Source organism: Agelaius phoeniceus, chromosome 12, assembly GCF_051311805.1.
Source record: "Agelaius phoeniceus isolate bAgePho1 chromosome 12, bAgePho1.hap1, whole genome shotgun sequence".
Taxonomy (NCBI): Eukaryota; Metazoa; Chordata; class Aves; order Passeriformes; family Icteridae; genus Agelaius; species Agelaius phoeniceus.
Genome location: NC_135276.1, coordinates 13,152,404 through 13,175,175, shown reverse-complemented (window position 1 = coordinate 13,175,175; position 22,772 = coordinate 13,152,404). Strand labels below are relative to the sequence as shown.

The 22,772-nt window shown below is 37.8% G+C and overlaps 1 long non-coding RNA gene across 1 annotated transcript; it reads left to right on the top strand.

Moving 5' to 3' along the window:
• The first annotated feature begins 13,390 nt into the window (after positions 1-13,390).
• On the top strand, positions 13,391-21,276 carry LOC143695115 (uncharacterized). The gene is made up of 4 exons (XR_013184053.1): positions 13,391-14,158; positions 18,374-18,498; positions 20,618-20,687; positions 20,822-21,276. It is a non-coding gene; the product is annotated as an uncharacterized LOC143695115 (long non-coding RNA).
• The last annotated feature ends 1,496 nt before the right edge of the window (positions 21,277-22,772 follow it).

Here is a 22,772-nt window from a genome sequence, read left to right as displayed (position 1 = left end):
AGACAGGGAAGTGAAGACTATTCAGTTGCAAGACAGTTTCAGGTTTTTGTGAATGCTTTCTTGTCAGAGCAGTTAATCACTGAAACAATTCCTTATTAGAAAACTTCTCAGTGTGGTCCACACTGGTGCTCAGTAGGTTTAAGAAAAAATTCAATAAACCAGAGTTTAGAGAGACATAAGCCTGTCCTCTGAGAGAGTGAGTAGCCTGTGCTGCTGCTGTTAGCATTAAGAGCTGGCTGTGACCAGGGCTATGATGAGGGACACCAGGATTTCAGAAACTTTACAACACTGTTTACAGTCCTCAGAAAGTTCTTGCTCTGTTCGGTATGGAGATAAGAGAGTTGTATACTATTGAATTTCTTTGTGTCTTCTTTCCCGTTAAATCAAATATGCTAAAAATCATGTGAATGGTTCTTAGTAAGATTCAACATTTTAAAATAGATTGAAGTTGAAGACATATTCAGATTAGAAGAAAATCATTTTATGGAATGTGTCAAGTCAGTGATTTAAATGATGGCATTATTGAAAAAGATGCCATGAATTCTTCAAATACAGGTTAAAGAATCACAGCTCTTGAATTAGGAATCAATTATACATCTGATAAACAGCAAAATACACTTATTATTTATCTTCTAGAAATCAGCTATCAGAACTAAATCTTGCTTGCAAAATTAATGGCCAGTCTTCAGTTTTGGCTGCACTGTATAGGTATGTGCAGGTAAGTGCATCACTATTTCCATGGGCTATTAACTAGAAAACAGTGTGAACTGCACTGAGACACCTACAAACAATGTATTGTGATTAAAGTGAAGGGTATGTCCAGATGGTAGTAAATTGGAGGATTAGAAGTTTAGCCTGCTCTTACTGGATCTTAAACTGAAAAATCAGACTTCTCATTTTTGCACAGCAGACCTGTTCATGGTATAGCCCATTACACACAAAATTAATGGCTAAATATTTCATTTTCATAGAGTTGTGAATTTGAAGCAGTGTTTATGACCTGTCATTGGTAGTGTCACCATAAGCCACAATAGGAAAATAGCTGTGTGAAGATCACTTCTAGTCATTGAATCTCTGATGCTATGGGAATATATTACAGTGTAAACAATCTGAAAACAAGTTGCAGATTCAATACCTTAACTCTACTACATAATTTCAATAGTCACTGTAATATTAATATTTACTATATAATTCCTGGTGAACTTGGTGATTAGTATGAGAAACTTAGAAGTCATGGACACTTTTTTAAACATTGCAACTATGAGTGCCTGTTAGATTTAAAAATACAGCCACAGACCTTCAGCTGTGCTGTAGAAGGGAACATTATGTAGTTAAATCTGAAAGAAACATTTAGCATCACAGGTTTTTTACATGCCATGTTCTCTCCTGCCACCATGTGGCTTTTCCATTTTAAAAAGTTAGGCTTAAGTTTAATACTCTGGAAGTCACTGAAACAAGCGGTGAAATACTTTGTTCATTGTTTCAGTTGTGAACCATATTTAAGGTTCAAGTCATTGAGAGAGAAATGTTCACCAAAATTCACAATAATAGATTAAGCATTCATTTCAGAGTGATCTGGTTCATCTCTTTCTTGCTCTTCAGGACTCTAAGCCCACATTGTTTCAAATATTGCACAAATTAGGCAATCTGAGAATGCCTGACAGAATGTAGTTGCCTCATGCCAGTCTGTGAAAAGTCTGTGCTGGAAACAGCTTCTCCCTGCCAAACCATCAATAAGAATGTTGAGCTGGACCTTGACTTGAATTTGAGTAGCTCACATCTCCTGCCAGGTGATATTATTGATTTCTAGGCTTTTGGCAGTTTTGAGATGCTCTCAAAAAGTTTCAGAAAGACTTGACTTCCTTATGGCTAATTTAGAAATGGTTCTTGCAGATGATAAATATCTTGAAGACATCCATGATAAGACCATTGTGAAAGCTTTGCTTTTAAGAAAATAAGAGAAGTGTTGGGAGTAAAGCAGAAAACAGAATCCATAGATTTGGTTTCAAATACCCTTTTTCTCTATTGCAATGTTCAGTTTCTGTATGTATTGGTTTTGGTGTCTTTCAACAAGGCTTGGCTTAATCCTCTTACATTTGTCATGTTGAATAGCATTACACTAATTGATTAATCCTACTTTTAAAATGATCAGGAGAAACTTATTTTGCTGAAGAACTTCTCCTAGCACTTCGAGGAAGAAGACATCATGAATTAAAGGTGTCTACCCAATAACCATTTCCCTAAATATCCATTCTACCCCAAGATTTGCATTGTATGCTACACTATAGCCCAACTATTTTACATTACACACCTTATTTTGTCCTTTGACAGCTAAAGTAAAATGAAAATCAGAACCAGCCAGTGATGAGCAAGCAGGACCACAGTGGTCAGTCAGGGTCATGTCAGGAAGTCAGACCATAGGTCAGGACCTGTATCAACAAGGTACATGGCCAAGCACAGGCCAGGGCAGAACTCAAACAGGCTCTCCAACAAGGCAGGTCAAGTAGGGGGTGAAGTTCCAGGCCTGAATTTATATGGATTTCCAGGCTTAGAGGCAGGGTCTGTGGAGTGGAGGGTCATCAAGAGTAATTAGTGCACCCAGGGACCTGTACATTTCCAGCAACAATGGAAACACAAAGAACAAGAACAGGAAAATGCAAACTATTCAAGGAATAATGCCCATAAGCCACAATTGCCATTTTATGTGGCTTAAGTTAGGCAATTTTATTTATTGCCATTTAGTGGCTTAAGTTAGGCAACTTTGTAAAAAGTGGGGGAGCTTCCTAGAAAAAAATGATGTTGTTATTACACTTTAACGTTTCAAGGTTGCTATTTTTTCACTTATATGCACATTCCTTTAATATTACAAATGAAGAATTATAATATAAAAACTTCAGAATATTTTTCCTACATTCCACCCTTTTTCTTCCTTTGATACTTCAATTCTCATCACAGTTTTTCTGTGTTTGGTACACAGAAAGATACTTTGCTCTCTCCAAGATACAGAAAATTACATCTCTTAACCACTGGAAAGGCACAGAAATTCTCTGAGCACAAGAGCTAGGAAGGCATATGCTGTTCTGATCACAAAGATGTTATCACACTCTGCACTGAGAATTTCACCTGCTCTGGGTCACTGAACTTTGGCTTGAGTTAACCAGACAATTAAATAGCCCAGTGTAACTGTTGGGTTGGCCATGTGATAGGATCTTTCATTTCATTTCATAATACCATTGGTTGAATAAGGTTAAATATTTAGCATCCTGAGCACAAGAGCACGAAAAGAAAAATTCTTGGCATGTGTTTGAAAACATAGCTATGCATTTCCCAAGCACCAAATTCATATTGCATTGATTATAGAGCACTTGTTTCCTTGTTGCTCTATAATTTAACTCTAGTAAATAGTTTTAGGCACACTGATAATTTCAGAGAGAGGTAGTGGTGTAATTTAATCTTTTAAATTACTGATGTTATCCACAAGTGCTAAAGTGTACCAAAAGCAATGAAGCTGTTTAAGAACCCAGGGAATATTTTGCTGTGTTTTTTCCCTGTGGGTGAGGGAGCAGTGGGAGGTGAGCAGGTCTCTGCTCTAGGCTGACCTATGACAGTGTGGTTTATCCTACACTTTCCTCACACTCACATTCCTCCTTACAGCAGGGGACATAACACCCTTTTTGTGCTTCAGCTGCTCTTACAGTTGTTGGGTTCCCCAATGTGTGTGGCAGCCTGGAAACACCATTTCTGAAGGAGCTGGGACCCTGCTTTAGGAGCTGGTGGCCCTGGTGGCTGCAGCCAGGCCAGCCTGGGGCAGTCCCTTGGCAGGGGAGCTCACTGAGCTCTCCTCAGCTGCCAGAGTAGCACAGGGAGTGAACAGAGACCCCTCCAAATCCCACCCTGCCATTGCTGTCTGCGTGCCAGGGAAATCCCTTCTCATTTCTCACGGGTATAGGCAAAAATAAACACACAGTGTGGCATTGGTAAGCCTGGGAAGTGAAGTTTCCTGCTCTCAGGGTAAGTGAAAACAAACATTTCACCTTGGCTACTTGAGGCAAAACCACTTCCTTTTCTTTCTGCTGGTTCCCCTTTCCACAAAGTAGCTCACCATCATTCCTGTTTAAGGAGAAGGGTGATGTATCTCTGATCACTGGTAAAGGCTGAAACTGTGATGTAGAAATGTTCCTTAGATCAGTACTTTGCTGTAAGGTGAACAGACAAGCAAAAAAGACCCACAGGAAATCCAATTTCATTTCTCTGATCAGAAAATAAAGATAAGCCTCTTGAGCTAGCAACTTCCTATATTTTGTTTAGTATTATAGTGCTTTCAGTTCTTCAAAGAGCAGTATTAAATAAACAGTAATAACTAAAATATCCAATGCTAGAAAAAATGAAGGATTTATCTCCTTTTCTATAACATCATGAACTAATTTGAAACAGTTAATTATCTTTGAAATCTGTTGTTTAAACTCTAACTCTGGGTGTGCAATTAATGATAACACGACAGCAAATAAGTAATAGAGCATTAATTTCTTTTTATTTTATTATATAAGGGAGAAGGATTTTAATCAGTACAAAAGGAAGTTCAGGAAATGAAAAATTGCTTTTTTGCAGTGATTAACAAAATTGGTAGGACTCCATTCAGTCCACAAGAAATTAGGGGGATCCTTAGTAAGAAAGGCAGTAAAAGACAAGAAATATTTCTCTATTGAATTTAAAACTGGCCTCTGGAAACCAGAGCTGTAGGTGTTTGTGGAAATAAGTGGTGTTGCAGGAATTTTCAAACTCTGTAACTTTATGAGCAGTTACCCAAGCCAAGGCAATGATACCAAGCAATCCAATCTGCTGCCTCAGGACATGAGCAGGGGTCAGGAGGGCATTCCTTTTAATGCCCCAACATGACCTGCATCTCAAAGGAAGAGTTTTGTTTGTGTTTTTTTCTGAGTAGAATTCACATTCATAGCAGCTTCAGATGGTTGTTGCTACTGGGCAAGGAGTGCAGATTTGTATTTAATATAAAAGATTCCTATAGAAATTTCATGATGCCTGGAAAGGAAGGCCAGAGGGAAGAATGGGTTGGAGGGGATGCCCTGATGACCTGACTGCCTGCCAAGCCCCCCTTGCACAGCTCAGAGAGGCTGTGTGTGACTCCTGGCTGTGCTGTTATTGTTCCTGGTTTACAGTCAGGAAAACAGAAGGTGAAGGGAGGTACCCAAGGCTACACAGTAAATGTCATTGTAAGAGTAAGATAAGTGTAATAATATATTACCATAGTTAAATATAAGTCTAACAAAATTATCATCACACAGAACAGGTGGGCAAAACACTTCAAAAATTTTATTATCAAAACATTTAGATTTTTTTTATCAAATTGATATAAATTCTATAGGAATTTACACTACTTAAGTAGGTACTTCAATAGAGCTCTTAATGAAGGTAGACTTCTAAACTAGTTTTTGTTTTTTTAGAAGGGTTTTCCAAGTAGCTTCCTGAATTGAGAATAAGGCAGAAATAATAACAGAGAAAGTTACATTAAAATAATACATTAAAGTTTAAAAATTAACATTTCCTCAGGGTACAGTTGGAGTGACTGAAGTATATATTAAAGCTATAAATAATTGCCTTTATAGACAAAGTTCTCTGCAACTTAATTAAAGTTTTATATTTTGGTTGCCTCTACAGATGTTTTAAACAAAAGCAAGGAATGAGTAGCCACAAAGCAATCTGAAACAGCAATTTTAATCTGGAAAAATCATTTTGCAGAAACTAAAAAATAAGTTTCCAGAGTGAACCTCTGCATTTAGGTATTTGATTTCAACATATCTCAGACGTCAGACTGAAATTTCAGGTTATTTCTTACACTTATATGGAAGATCCTACACAAATAGTTGGTTTGTGTTCATCACAAGTAATCACGTTTAGAAATGAGCCCAGAGGTTACTGTGCGAATTCTTAGAAGCATGAAAATGGCTTTTTAGAATTATTAATATATTTGAGACCCCAATGCATTTTCTGGAATGCTGTGTCATTATTTGTGATTTTAACATCAGACCTCTAAAATTATGTTTCAAAATGATTGTGTATTTTCCATGTAAATGTATTGAGCATGGTAGCACAAGAGAGAATTTTTGTAGATTATTTTAATTTGGGGCAAATTATACTTCAGAGAAGCCAAGGTGAAGGCTACATCTATACATTAATTCAAAATGGATTTCCTTCTCAGTCTACAACATATTTATCTCAGGTACTGTCCTAGTTTTAGGTATTTATCATTTAAACATGTTTCCAACTGAGGTTCCCATTATGCATCAGTGTATTTAGAAAGCTCAATCCCCTGGCAGTGCTGATGTGTTATTGTGCCCTCAGCTCTCCATTTCTCACCCTCTCACTCAGCTCAGCCCGTTGGGCTGGGCAGGTGCTGCAGATGCCACTCAGCTTTTCTCTGAGCTTTAGTTTGTGTAACACACCTACCTCAGTGCCTCTGGCATTTTCTTCTTTTAGAACCTACAATATTTACATATCCACAAGAACACAGAGAAAAATGATACCTGTTCAGAAAAGGCTTGATGAGCTAACAAATCATCATTTTACCTTTTGCTCAAGCAACATGAGGAGCCAGTCAGCACACAGGAACAGTTTGTGTTTGTGTGCACACATCAGGGACAGACTCTGGGAGACATAGGGAGAGATTGGTGTACAAAGGGTGTCATATTTTCACAATATAAATAGATTGACTGAAGTCAATCAAATAAAGTTATTATAAAGCAAGGAAAATCCCTAATGGTGCAAGGGGTTTGTTTCTGCAGAACTGTTGCATGCATTATTTCCCCTCATTGACTTTAATATGACCACTCCCAAGCTTAAAATTAAGTATGTGCTGAATGCTTAGATTTTCAAATGAACCAAAGTATAAAAATTTGCCCAAAAAGAGAGCTGGTTTCAAGGATTTTTTTTCTTTTGGAAGGTTTTCCTAAAGTGTATTCACTCTTCATGATGAGATTTCTGATGTCTACAAGTTTCTTTATACCTGTAGGCTATTGCCATGTGCATGTGTGGTTGAAATATGAGATCCATCTGCTATCTAAAAATATTGGAAAGTTGTAACTCCCAGAGTAAAATAATGTTGTATATTAAGAACAAAGGGCCCAGCATGGTCACGTAGCCTGAATAAATATATCTCTAAAAATATTCCTGCTGGCTAACAAGGTATCATAAAGTGCAGATTTGTGCAGTAAGAGGTCATAACAAACTGGAGAAGGAACAGGTTGCAGAGCTTCTGCAGAGCATGTGATGTGCTGTGTTCACACCCTGGCATGCCCTGTAGCAGCTTGTTTGTTCATCTGTTCCTACAGGCAGTAGAATCCTTGTTTCACCTTTTGCTTAAACTTTGTTGAATAGGGGCAAGCAGCCTGGTTATTAGAAATAGAAAAAAAAGTTGTAAATTGGCTAAATTTAATCTGAATACCATACAAAGCCTTCCTGACTAAGGCATATTGAAGTATATATAAGGTATATTAAAGAATCAGGGATTTTTAAATATATAACAAAAGGCTCTATAAACAAGAAAACAGAGAACACCACTGAGAAATGAAAATTTGAAAATGCAGATTGTCATCTATTTGCACAATATAAGGTTTTGAGTCTAAAAATAAAACCCAACAAGCATAATGAGATTTGTAATAAAACCTAGAAGTGTGTAAATCTAACACTACCTTCCTCTTGTGTCATACTTTCAGTACTATAATAAAAAAGCAGTGCTGTGGAGCAGAATAGTTGCAGGAGAGATTGGCAGTGGAAAATATTCCTAATTCAGCTTTAGTAAACTGCTGGGGAGATGATTAACATGAATAAGAACCATAAGGGTGTGAAGATGCAAGAGCAGTAATGGCACCTCCTCTGTGTACCTAAGGGATGGCAGTGCACACTTCCCTCCACATCACTTCATGTATTTAACTCAGGTGCTTAAGCTACAAAAGTGGCTGACTTCAGCTAAAGCTGATTGTTGCCATGAAGCACTTCCCTCTTCCCTCTGCCCTTCTCCTGTACCCCACTCTGCTCTTGGCTATGTGATCCCCCTGCTGACCTTCAGCCACCTCTGGAGCTCATCTGCCTGCAGGTTCTTCAACCTGATAAAACAACAGGAGTTACCTTTGCCCACCTTCCAAAGTGTACATTTTTTGCCAAGTTAGTGAATTTTGTTGTCTGACCTTGGAATGAATCAGATAAAGTTCAGAGGCAACACAAGGAAGATGTGGGAGAAAAGAAATAGGAGCTGGAAAGGTGGGGACAGGACTCAGTGCCCTCCCTCCAGGAACTGCTGATTTGTCTCAGCCACTTGTCACTCTCTGGACTCCCTATTTAACCTGTAGAGAGGAGTAAGTACTTCCTGAAGCAATTTAGGAGAAGCTCTTATTTGACTCTCAACTATACTTAAAAATAAAGAGAATACTTTCACAATTTATTTTCTTAAACTAAAGGTTTAACTTAACATGGTATAAATACCCTGCCCTCATCTTCCTTACTCTAAATCCAACCTTCACAGAAAGCTGGAAAATATTCTATGGCTTTCAATGACTTTTTTCCTTTGTTAATCTTTTCTGTGTGGCATCTCTCTCTCAATATTCCTTTTATTTACATTTCCAGGTGTGGGGCCTTTTGAAAAAAAAAAAAATTAACTTATTCACTGAATGTCTAATTTGATGTTTTCTTTCAGTGAATGTTGTTTACAATTCTTCTCATTCCATCATTTGTATTAACAATATATCTTTTGTTCTCAGTATTCTTCTAGCTACAGAATCGTGTTTGCATTCTTTTGTAGTTGCTTTGGCTATGTCTGCTTGAATTTTCTTCTGTGAATGCTGTTTGCTATTGGACAAACAACATAGTTCTCTTTACAATTTCTTGCCTTCCATATAACAGTTTATTTGGGGTATTTTTCCAATTACATATATTTTTCTATTTCAGGGTATTTTTCCCAGAAAACAAAACAAAACAAAACAAAACTGACCACAGGTGGTTGCAAAGGAGCAAGACTTCACTAGCAAATAGGAAAAAAGCCTCAGGAAAAGTAAGAGACAACATTTTTATCACATCAAACTTGTTCACTCATTTGTTTAACCCTTGTCAAATAGGTTGAATCAGAGATTTGACTTTTCCTGGTGTTATGGACCTAGCCAAATATTTGTTTCATAAGATGCTTCTGCCACCCAAGGGACTTTACTCTCTCCAGTTCTGTACATCTTAGATTTGTAGCTGCACAAACAGGAGACCCCCTCAAACAAGCAGTGTCCTCCTGCCCACAGGTCACACAGTGCCTGGAGCAGATGTGTGGGAAAAGTGCTGGGAGCAGAGGCTGGAGGGAGCCTGGGGCTGTGAATGGGAGGTGGGAGAAAAGAGGAGCAGTGGCACTGCCCAGCAGAGCTATGGAGGGCTGCCTCTAGGAGAATGTGAGTTTGGAAACAGTTGTGGAAATCTCATTTTAGTGCATGAAACTTGATAGGCCTGAAGATTACTTACAGATTTTTCTGTACCCAAATTGCCTATCAGATAAGCATTCTTTCTGATTTTACAGACAGAAAATGTAGTAGATTAAATAAACTCTGTACAAGTTTTGGGAAACACAGGAGGTAATTTGGAAAAAGAGTCAAGGCTTTCTGATTTCATGGCAGTTCTTTCCACATTAGATTGTCTTTCTCAGATGTTTTTGGTGTACTGTTCTTTTTCTCTTTGTATCTCTCTCCTGACAGTTGTAACATTCATGTTACATTAACATTCATATTGAGTTTGAATTTTTTCTTCTATATTCATCCTCTTATTTTCCTTTTTCCTTGTTTTCTTAGCCACATCTTTCAATCATTCAAGTCCCTTCTTTGAGAGGTTTTACAGCACTTTTGTCATGTTGGTGCATAAGGAAAGAAACTCCCAATATCAAATATTGGAAGAAAAATGGGTTTGAGGTACTATAGCAGTGAGGCCTTAACACAAGTCCTGCTAACCCTGTGTCTTGCAAAATTATCCCATGAATTTTCCTTCTGTCATGAACTTGTAAATGAGAACAGCCTCATGTGTCCTTTGACAACAGAGGCCACACCATGAAAGATCTGATTATTCTGTTCAGTATTTTGTATGTCTATTTTCTCAACTTGTCTTTATAAATGCATGACATCATGCACAAATTGAATAGTCTTTCTAAACACATAATTAATTTATTTTGTGATTGTCTGTGAATGGTCCTTTAACATTGTGAGAGCTACTACTGCTATAATGAAGTTTGTTATTGTACACTATCTCTTAACCCTTGCTGGCTAGAGCAGGAATGTCAAAGATTCACCGCTGCTAGGAACAGCCCTTTTTCTCTGTGTGTGCATGTGTGTCTATGCAGAGAAAATACATTATAAATCAGGGATGAACTGAGTTTCTGCTTATAAACTTCAGGGATTCATTATTTTCTTTCTTGCATAATATTATATAGAATCAGATCTGTTTATTGTGGTGAAGCTGATTTGATCTGATGGAGTTCAGTCTATTACATTTCCTTTCATCTTTTTTTACAGATGACTGAATTTTCCCCTTGGGATATGGAGTAAAGATTGAAGAGCAAGCTTTAGTCCTTCAAGTCCTTAGCCAAAGTAAGGCAGATAAATGTAAATTTTACTATATCCCACTAACAAAACATCTTTGCTTCTAAATACAGTTAAAATCAGTTTGTGTGTAAAAAAATTTTAAAAGGTGAATTGAGTGCTACCTGAGTATAAATGTTGATTAGGCAGCTTTGCTCCTGGCACATGGAAATTACTTAATACAAGTACAGTATCAAACAGAAGAGACACAGCAATAGTCAGCTTTCTGTCCCATCATCTTCAAACAATGCATTGAGATTTATTTCAGCCATATTGCAATAGCTGCAGCAGCTAATTTAGTGGAAGAAATAATAAACAATAAAGAGAAACAAGTCCAGTTATTTGCATACTGAGTAGACTTCCTGAAGCTGGAAGTAAACAGTGTTTATGGTATCAAAATTCCCTGCATGCAACCTTCCTCTCCATTGCAACTGGCAGTTTACTGTAAACATCAGAGTATAAACATGTCTTGAGGCTGGTAAGTTGAATACTAATTAATTTGAGCAGGGTTTTCTAGATTTAAGGGATAGTGTGAAAGACAGGTTCGGGCATAAATAAACAGGCAGCAAAAACTGGCATCTAGCTGGGAGTATTGGATAACAGGTGAAAATGACTGTGGAGGACCAACCTCATTGAGGCCTGTAAATGTAAGGATGAGATGGGGCAAAAATGAAAGATGAGGGTCCAGATATTTAATCATTTTGTTTCTCAGATCTTGGATGACAAACTTTCCTAGCACTTCCCACCTTATGAGGCTGTCCTGGACTACCAGCCTGGGATACCAAGAAATAAGAACAAAGCAATGACTACAGAAATATTCTTTAACTTAGTACTAATAAGATTTCTGAAATTCTTTCATGATCCTGGATTTATGAGATATTATTTCAGAACATTATTTAATGATCTAAAATCGTGAAGCTTTTTTCACCTAAAAGCAATTGGAAAAGCATTTTGAAAAAAAAAAGAAAAAAGAAAAAATCAAACCCCAGGCAGTACTGGGTTTCAGAAACTCAAGAAAAAGATTTTTTTCTTTTAGGATTTCAAAGTATCTTTAGTAGAAGTGTAAAATCTTGCAAATTTGGCTTCCTAGTTTCAGAGTATCCCTTTAGTCCATTGTTTTGATCTGCTGGAAACGTGCCTCACGGTAATAGGAAACCCTAATCTTTCTGTTAGTGGGCTGCAGGCTTTGCTGTGAATGTGACTGGGCATACCAAACATATTTGCATGCTGACAGGTGGGGCAGCTGTGCTCCCCTCGGGGCAGGGCTGGTGCATCTCGGCTGGAGTGAAAACATGCCCGGCGCACTGAGTAATTCATTACTGGTGGGAAGAGTTCAACAGTAGTTTTAGGATGCAAATGTAGAAAATCAGCTGAAAAATCTTTTCTCAGAATCCTAACCAGGCTGAAAAAAAATGGTTGGAGCATTTTGGAGTTTAGTTTTAGGTTGTCAGAGGAATTATTATGTAGATACTTCAAATATAGCTTTTGTTCTTTGCTGTGATGATCACTGGTTTTTACATGTGAACTAACACATATGCTGCTGAATCTTCTTGATATTTAGTAGAAAAAAATCTGGTACTAAAAGTTAAAAAAATTTATTCATATCAATCTATCATGACAAAATAGTTAGATATGAGTTTGTAAATTTCTGAGCCCAAAATTTCTGTATAAGCTTGAAGTTCTTTAGATTACATTTTCAAGCTAACAGAATATTAGAGCACCGAGTTTATGTATTTAAGCATAAACAGTGGCAACAATTAGAAAGCTATTATAATTAATTTTATAATTATAAACAATGGAAACAATTTTAAATCCTTTGTAATTAATTTTATAAATTTTTTTTCATTATTAATATATATTCAGTCTTTCATATGCTGGACATTTTTTTATTATATTAACGGCTCACATTGCTGCTGCCCAAGGACCACCTGTTTCAGGAATGAAGATTTTATCAGCCCAAGCAGGAATCTCTCAGTAATTTGAAGTTTTATTCCAATTATGGGTTTCTAATAAAGATTTTTCATTGCTAGAAGAATTTCTCTGTTAAACTGGAGATAGCTAAAGAAAGGCCCAACAGTGTTCTAGGCAAGATGACAATTTCAGAGCATTTCTCTGAGTGCAAGGTGTGAGCAGGTACCTGCTGCCTCTGCAGCAGTTACAGCCTTGGGTGGCTCCTTGGGGAACCACTAGAGGCTGCTCAATAAACAACAAACACAGCAACACAGCCCCACCTTCGCCTCTTGAGGGTGGATGGGACCACGTGTACGACTGAAGGAAAACATTCACAGAGCACTTGCCTAAAAGACAGCATGTTCTTCCTGGATGGGGTAGTGGGGAGACACAAGAATAGAAATATAGAAATATATATATAAATATATATATAAATATAAATATATATATATATATATATATATATATATATATAAACTTAGGAGTGGAAAAAAAGAAAATTTGCACACAGGAACAAGTTAGAACTCCAGCAAAAATATAAAAGGATTTCATCCTTGTCCAGTCTAAGGAATAACTGCTGGGGAAAAAAGGTGTGTGTGTGTGTGTGTGTGTGTGTATACTTCCATAATTTACATTTTAAATATGTATGTATGTACCAATAAATACATATTCATGTTGTTGAGGAAAGATTTTGTAACAAACCTGTTCTCTTGTTTCCATCATCTGCTTGAGTTTCTTGTTTAGTTCCTATGAGAACAAGAAACTTTCTGCTGACTGGAGCTGCTGTCTTTTCAACAGCTTTTCAAATGCTTCCTTGTGATCTTTGGTAAGGTCGTAAAGGGAATTTCTGTAAGTATTGTACTAAACCCTGAACCCCTAAACTTCAAACATCATCTAGGTTCTGCCCAGATAAGAACAAAAACTACAGAGATGACACGAATTCTGATAATCAGAAATCACCACATCACAGAAATGAATTGCATGTACTGGAATTCCAGAGGCAGATTCAAAGGAACAAGAGGTGAGGAAGTATCACAAGCAAATGTGGACTCTAAAATGACCTCCCAAAATGGAGCTCACAGTCCAGGCACTTCCATCAGTAAATTTAGTGCTGTGAAGCTGAAGGATCAGTAGTCAGAAGGTTACTTGTAGCTCAGTGCTGATTCATCTGGGGTGTTAAATGTTGCATTCGTTAAGCAAGAGCAATTGAGAAAGAAGCTGTTTCTCAGAGATTAAAAGGGTGATGGGGAAGAGTCGATGGCCTGAGGCTGCTTTTGTTCTTAAAAGGTGGGGATGGGGAGGAAAAATGCAGCATGGTATTTATTCATGAGCAAAGCTGGTTAACAAATGGGGACAGGGTGCTTATAAAATGACTATTCCAGCCATCAAATTGGAGTCTTTTCTTGAAAACCTGAACCACTTCGTAGATGACTAAAGTTATACTTTAAAAAGGAACTCTTTAAAAGGGTGTGTTAAGGACAGTGCTGTACAGTTCTTTTTTCCTCAGCTTTTTTCCTTCTTCTGTGCTCTAGCTGTCACTCTCAAAGTATTTGAAAATGTAAAATTCCAACGACCCAGAGGCTGAAGTAGTTGCTGTGAGTATTTCAAAATAGTGCTAAGTAGCTATGGGTGCATGACCCACTAGCTGATAAAGAATTTGGTGCTCACTGTCACTTTATTGCCTTGTCTCCTTCTGTACCTGCATCTGAAGTACATTATTTTTTTTATCATTAGAACAATATGGTCTGTACTAAACTGACTAAATTGAATGCCACAGCACTTCAGCCAAGGAATTTCCTTCAGGAAGTGTGTGATTACATTATTGTCACACTAAAGTATTTGTTTGAAGGACCCTGTAAGGGCATGATATCATGGTGATTCCTCTTCACAGACGCACTCGTGAAAGCAGCTTATCGTAAAAATGGCATTTTTGGCCCCAGCCAATTGTCAAAAAGAAAAAAGTTGTGAAACTGTGACTTAGTTTAGCTAAAGAATAGTTAGAGAGTCAAGGCTTCTAAAAATTCCCCCCAAAATTTACTTGCCAAAACAAGTCCTAAACCCCTGGTTAAAAACACAAAATCAGCTTTTTACATTGTGTTAGTAATGAAAGGGAGGCTTTGGCCAGTCTTATGGTTTGCTAAAAGGAGACACTTTTTTCTGCCTCCTGACTGTGGCCCCTCTGTTTACGTGGGCCCTGGCAGTAACAGAACTCAGTCAGTCTGGTTGGTGATCAAAAGGGGTTTTTCTGGTGAATTAACAAGTGGTTTTGGTTCAGCCAGAGTCCGACCACAACTACAGCAGGTACAAAGAGATGGGATACATGAGGCTGGGAAAAAGAAGTATGGGGAAACAACAAGGGCTTCCCACTTCTGGCAATGCCAAGCTGTTAAACCAGCTTAGCTGCAGTATTTAACTTCAAAAGTTGTGTTCAGGAGCTTTACTTGAAAAGGCATGTGTCAAATTTCAGATTTTTCTGAATAGAATTTAAGTTCAGAATTCAACTCAAATTTGCAGGTGGTCATGTGAGCCTGTTGTCTGTTAATATTCAAACAAATAAAGTTTTAGACTTAGGTATTATCTCAATATGAAAATTTTAGAAATTTCCCTTGGTTCTAGGATGCAATGAAACAAAACACAAAGAAACTTAAACACCCTCAACCAGTTTTGCAGTAATCTTGCCCACTAAGAGGAAAAGTGATAGAGCAGTGCATCAGTCCACCATGAATTTAGCAGTTTCATAAGTGCTAGTCCAGCATTCTCTCAGCAATGCTGCTGAGACTATTGAATGTTGTCACTCATGACTGCTCTTCTACACCAGTCTGGAAACGTTTTCCTTACTCTGAGGCTGAATAGGTCTTTGCCAGGCCAGCTATTCAAACATAATTCTGTGTTAGCTAGCTACAAGTCACACAAAATATGAAAAATTCTTAGCTTTAGGCCACATGAGAGCTGAATTGTGTTTTCCTTCTGGATCATAGCTTGACTACATGATCTGCATAACAGAAAATGTTCAAGCTCTGATGTTCATCCTCAATGGAGGATGCTCTATTACTCAGCTGTGAGGGTTAAAAGTAAAGATGTAAGCTACACTGGACAAATAAATGGACATTTACCATTTGACATCCAGGACATAGATACTGTTGTATCTATGTAGATACTGAATGTTCTTATGGACTGTAAATCTTACTCTATTTTTGTCTTTTTTGAGCTGTAGTTCATGTAAAATACTCAGATTTTTTTTCTTTTCTAACAAATCAAAATATTCTTTTGTTCCACCTGCCACACTGAGACAAACTGTACAGTGGTGCAGGAGTATGTTTGTCCTCTTGCCTTGAGTTTATTGTGCAGTCACTGCCCAAGAACAGTTTCAATGGTGACCTAGTTCTGGGTGGGCTATAAAGAAAAATGCCCACTTAAAAAGGGAAAGGGAAAGGGGAAGAATATCCAAGGCTCTTTGAGGCTTTTGTCTATCACCTCTATATTATGAAAGTCATGTATCAGATTCCCACATGTCATTATTATATGTATATAAACATACATATTTTATACTTAAAATTGGATGAGTTTATTATCCTGTGGTTTTCTTTGTAGTGCAAAAGAAGTGTGAGACTTTTTACTGTTTGAACATGCCTACTGTAAGTTTCAGATACATCTACTTGTTTTGATATTCCTCTCCAGGGTAAAAAATTCGAATTGGACCAGAGAACACACAAATCTGGAGGGAAAGGGAAAAGTCTAATCATTGGGAAAAATTTGACTGTCAAGTCTTCCCAGGACATTAAGCAGAATTATGAGAATTAAGTTGAAGGAAGCAAAGAGAAAGAGGAGGCAGAAGATGTTGCACAACTCTGAGCAGAGATTTCTTTTATAATACTTTGTAAAACAAACAAAAGCTAGAATCTCTTCACACAAAATTCATCATATAAGATATGCAAGTCTGAATAGTGTTAGATCAGCTCAGTGGTCCAATCATCAAAGTAGTCAAGGTAGAGCTTAATGTTACTTCTACTATTTCTTGAACAACATACAAATTAGGATTATTTTTTTAATGAGTACAGAGGAGAAAATTCAGTATGAGATGTTGATTCAGTTGCTAACACCATTGGATTTGAAGGTAAGGCAGTAACTGCAGAGCACTGCTCTGGGACACTGTCTCACTCCCCTCTCCTAGAGTATCTCATGGAAGAGGTTCATAGTTACACAGCTGAACAGAAGTGCAGCTCTCTAGAGCATATTTGACTGCATACCTAAGTTGTGTGTGGCCTTACAGAGACTAAATTACACTTATGTTCCATTAATATAATTCTACCCTTTAGCAGTGGGCAAAGGACACAGTTTTGGAAAGTTCAAAATGAAAATGAAGAAAAATATAACAGATGTCCTTACAACCTGCAATCACTGCATAGCTTTCTGTGGTGAAATAAAATACATCTAAATATTGCAAAGGAATAGGTACATTGAATATGACACTAGCAATGCATTCTTTATTCAGAATGGATCCAGAGTCCAGGAAGTATAATATGGCTAATTTGTATAAAAAGTAATGACAATAAAGCTTTTGCTTTAACTTTCAACAGGAATTCACCCATGCTCTACTCATGACTAGTAAATGAATTTTTACAAGGCCCAGGGGAGTCTTTTATTTGCTGATTTCTATTGACTCTGGTTAACAGGAAACATTGTTGAACTTGAATGCAGCAAGTTAGCTCTGTGCTGAATTCTGCCTTCGCTGCTGATACCTGTCATGTCCCAGTGAAACTTCTTGAGAAACTGAGCAAATGCCAAAAAATAGCAAATCTTTTGAAGGAATGCAGTTTACATCACATTTGGAATTTTTGCATGCCCTAGGAAAAATTCAGTCATGATCCAGCTTTGGACTAAAGCCTGATGCTGGAGTTGGTTTGATATACCCAGAATTGGTTTGTGTGTTCTTTATCAATGGGAGTATATCCTCATCCTTTTCCAAAACCCTTGCTGAGAGGATGTCTTCAGAATTATGGCTAAAATATAATTTCATGCTATTGTCAAGTGGGAGCAGATATCCTGAATCCAGAATCCTCAGAGAGTCTTCTGCCAGTCACGCCTTTTGTTATCTCAAGGATGTCAAACTGAGGCACATGGCTGCAGCTGTGGCCATGTGTTGGTGTGTGTTACACAGAGGAAAAGTAATGAGGAGAAAAAGAGAAGGGCTTCTACCACCCTCCTGTGCAGCATTTGTTATTCATAACCACCCATGAAAAAATTGTGTTGAGTCAAGCAGTTCAGAAGTAGTCCTTGCTGTTCTGACATGAACTTCATTTTATTAGTGTTTAAGGTGTAGCCTTACACAGAGTATATGGCAACAGCATTATCCAGATTGAAAGCAATTATTGAGGGCTACAATGAGCAAGAGTTGCATAGCTATAGTAAATTCAGAGTGAAGCTGCTTGAACATGAAGGCACTGCTGGGAGGGGTGGAGGAAAGGTATCATAAAGAATCACTTATGTGAAAGGAGCATGTTTCTCCTATGCAGTCATTCCTTGAAAAGGTCATATCTACTGCTGGTAGGAAAATCTCACACTCAAAATCAAATATGAAATTAAGTATAAATGGCCTTATAGCAGATGTAAATGTCACACTACTAAGGCAGTTTTTCTTTGAAGTGTTGCTTCCTTTCACTGGGGAGCAGGGGGAGGCAGCAATTTGTGAATGATGTGTCAAATATGTATTCAATTTATACTTATAATGCTATTGTGGGAAAGCTGTGATCTCTACAGACATTTGATTATTCTGCATTGCTATGTACTCATCTAATGTTCTGTATTTTCAGATACTTGAGAGAAAGGATAGAAAAATATGAATTAAAAGAAGATTAAAGAAGTCAGAAATGCTAAGTGAGAACAGATCAAGTATATGCCTTTGGCCCAAACTTGAAAACTCTGAGGGAACAGAAAAGTGAGGAATGAAAATGAGTATGTAACACAGGAGCTATGTATATGTGCATGTAGATATACATCCATATTTGTCTGTAATGTGGGATTATGTGTTTTGATGAGCTTGCTATCCAAATGTTAATGTTTGAAAGTTGTATTTTAATTCAGGAAATAGATTAGGAAACTGAACTTTAATATTTTGATTCTTTGACATTTGATGTTGAAACAATTGAAGAAGTTCAGGCAGTCTATATCTTTATTTTATAAGGAGCTAAAGAAACAAATAGATCCCTGTGCTCTGATTTTCCTTCATGCATAAACAATGCTGTTGAAATTACTGTCTTTTGTCTCAGTCAAGGAGAGTAGATCAAATAAACTCCTCAGTGTTTCATGCCCATACTAATTTTTCTTTATACATTACAACATCTTGATGCATACATTTGCTTGTTTCATATTAAAAATAAAGGTAGGAACTGTGGTTTTATGAATTTAAGAGCATTCCGGTGCCCATCCTTTCCCTCAGTATTCCTAACCCACTGTACAAACCATCATGCCCAATGCCAAACCAAGTTCCCTGTTGAAATGTGACAAATGCTTTTTGTCCTCTAGCCTTGATTGTGTTGTGGAAAGGCACATGAAGACTGAAGAGAGCACATTTTATATTAAATAGCAGCATTTGATAATGAATACTTGTTGCCCAAGAGCCAGGAACTGTAGGCCTAACTTGCAGAACTGTTGGCTTAATAATCCCTTTTCCTGAAAGGGATGTAACAGTTTTTGTCAGTTGTCATACACTATTTTTTTCAGCTGAGACTGTATAATCCTGCCTGCTTAATCCCCATATTACCAATCCCTTACGATTTTTCTAAGGAAGGGGTGTTTTCTTTTCTACATTAGGAGAAAAAAACAAATGTCTCTGATGCAGCATATTGGCCACAAACAATGAAGACATTACTGTATGACTCTGATTAAGGGTATATAGTGGATTTGTAAATCCCTTTGAGGCTGGCCTTGAGTAAGGCATCTAATCCCAGTAAGAGGGTGTTGCTTCACATGAAATCCTTGCAGAGCTGTGGAATCCATTCTTCCACAGCAGCTGTCCAGGCTGTTTGCCTACTGGGACTTTGGTTGCTACTATAGATAAACTGTGCAAATAAATGGAACTGGCTGTTACTTTACACCCACTAGTTTAGTTTCATTATGTGTATGCTCACAACCTCTTTCTCTGCCCCCCAATAATGTATTGGGACTATTATGGAGACTGCTATTCCTTTGAAGCAGTGAAGCTCCATCCTCAAATGCATTGTCTGTTCCCTGTAGTGCTTTTAGGCCTGTACAACAAGTTCTAAGTCCTCAAGTGAGAATCCTTTCCCACTGCATTTGAGTCTACATCATTTTAATGTGCACTGCAGATTTCTTTCTCAGAAAAAAGAAAAAAGTAGTAATAAAGTAACTGATTCCAAATTTTTTGTTTTCTATTGTTGCCTGTATCTTTCTCTGTATAGAAATCCTTAAGGAAACTTGCACTAAGGTGCTGTTGGATTTTTGTCCTTTTCTTAGAAATGCTGGGAATACAAAATACTTTCATGCCCATGAACCAGAGGATTCTGATTAAGTTCCCACAGAATACAATTACTCACACCTACTCCACCTCACTACTGTGCCAGTAACCATATCTTATTAATCATCCCTACTACCCACCCAAGCCTTAGAAGCTGCTATCATTTATAACATGTCATGAAAACTGTAAGAAATCTTGAGTGGGAGCCTGAAGGCTCCCACAGTTCCCATTTGCAGTAAGCAGTGACAATAAAACAAAAGATAGTTTTATATTTTACATCAGAAGAAAGGCTAAAGAGGGAAATCTATGAAACTGTGGGACTGATTCATCAGTAAGAATGTTCCTGATGTGAATGTTCTGCCTGCTTTAGGCATTTTTTAGACAGCATAAATTTCAGCAATGAGTTCTATGCTTAGATTTGTTTTATAGCACTAAATATATGTGTGTTTAAAAGTTGTTTCTTTAAGTAAACTATGTTAAAAACCCCAAACAAACAGCAAACACAACTTCCTGAGATTGATGTAATTACTGAGCATCAACAGGACTGACAAATCCTTCTATATAATAATTTAAATTACAGATGAAGCAGAAAAAGGAGGATGCAAGTGATCTAGCAATTACACCATGGTGCTGCCTCAGAGCACTGAGAGGTTTGTTTACATATATTACAAATAATGAACCCTTACCCTGTGTGCTGGAGCTGCCAGTCAGCCTACAGCATCTGCACCAGCCCAGAGGGATTTCAGAGGAACACACCAATTCATTTTCTTCTGTCACAAAGCAGCCACCAATGGAAGCTCTGGATTCAAACAGATGAAAGGGTAAGAAACATATTATCACCATCCCAAACATGGAATTCTTCTGAAAAATACAGCTTATGGTAAACACTTCCCCAAGACCTTGTGTGAACTGTTTAACAAGAGCACAAAGACAGGTGGCTTTGCCAGCCAGGCAAGATCTTAAGATGTAGATGTTTATGTTTTTTTAACCTCCAATTATCTCTGTGGAGTAGAGGAGACTGCTTTTAAGGCTGCACAGAGCAGGAAGTGCTAAGTATATTCATAAAGGTGTGGCTTAGCTCCCTAGCAATTCCTTGGCAACAGGGACTGCTAGCCTTAAGTAAAACAAACAGGCTTTGTGGAAATCAAAAGTTGAGAATGCAAGCTATTCACATCTCTTTGATTAAAGCAGCCAATCCTTGACTGAAGGTGGTGGGCTCCACCTTGTTCCCCTAAACCAAACAGATCCACAAGGTTTGAATAGATAAATCATGTGCTTTTGATAACAGTGAAAAATATATCATGTGTTTTAAAGTCAGTTTTGCAAGATGTGTTGTGAGAAAAGGAGAAATTTACACATTAATTTATCAAAAACTTGATGTTTTATACATCCTCTGATACAGATTCCTACATAGATAAAGTGTAATCCAGAGTTTTGAAGAGACAGGAAGACCTGACTTCACAATCTTGCATCTTATGTCTATATAAAGTAGGTGTAAAATGCTGCCCATGGTGACTCAGTGTGACAGTGACAGCTGGCCTGACTGTCCTCAGTGAGGCTGCAGGGGTTCAGCGGTACCTGGCCCTAGAAAGCTGGATGTGCCCTAAAGCCATGGATTCGTGATCTAGCAGGCAGAAGTACCCCCTTGTGTGCCCATTCCCACGAATCCTGTTTTTTTCGGGATAACTGAACCAAATGAGGGAATGACTCCACTTTAGAGAATAGAGGATGGACTCCTCAGACTCCCTCCTCACACAAAGCAGAGCACTTGAGTCTGGAAAGGAGTAGTTATAAGTTAGTTATGTCCTAGACATCTACCTCACCCAGAGCCAGAGTGTTATCATGGCTGCGCTCACCCAAGTCACTGCAGAGCCACTCCCAGAATGTGCCAGGTAACCTCCTCTCCTGTGCTCCAGGGCTCTCTTTTTTTCCTCACCACCAGGAATTTCAGTGTAGAAAAGGCAAAATATTAATGTATGTTAACTGTGTGACACTGCGGTTGAAATAATTATTTGAGGAAAACAAGGAATGACTGAACACAAGGTGACATTTCCTGCCAAACAAGGGTGTGCCACATTAGCAGAGGGTTGTGAAAAGGAGGTGAGGTAGTACTGGCACTTATGAAACAGCTCTGTCAGGGTATATTATCACAACCCCAACTTGCTGGGAAGGGAATTGCACCTGCTTGTATGTGCTTAGTTATTATCTGTGCTTATAAAGCAATTCTATAGCTGTTAAGTGATAAAATCCACTGAATTGCATCATATGGCGTCTTAAATTTAAAATTTCTACAGTGTGCCAAAAGGAATAATCTAGGTATACCTGTTTTCTCTCTGACTGCTGAGTACATTTACTGACTGTGCAATGTTTCTCTGAGAATATTTCTTCTCAGGAAGCCATATCACTCTCCTGTATCAGCCAGATGTATCTGTGAGGACATTACTTCTGTCTCCCTTCCACAGTGTGTAGGATCCAGCATCAGGCCATAGCAAGAGGTACTTGTTTAATCATGCTCAGAGGTTAAAGTGAAAGAGCATTTGTTGAATAGAACAAGGAAATTTATTTGAGTGAGGATCTGATGACTCTACTGATATGACTGTAACTATGTAATAGAGTTCAAAGTGAGCTAGCCTTCCATGCAAGCAATTGCATTTAGAGGTGCTATAGAAAAAAAAATCAGATTATTTTGCAAAATCTGTAGTTATCTTATAAAACTGCAAATGATAGAGTAGAAA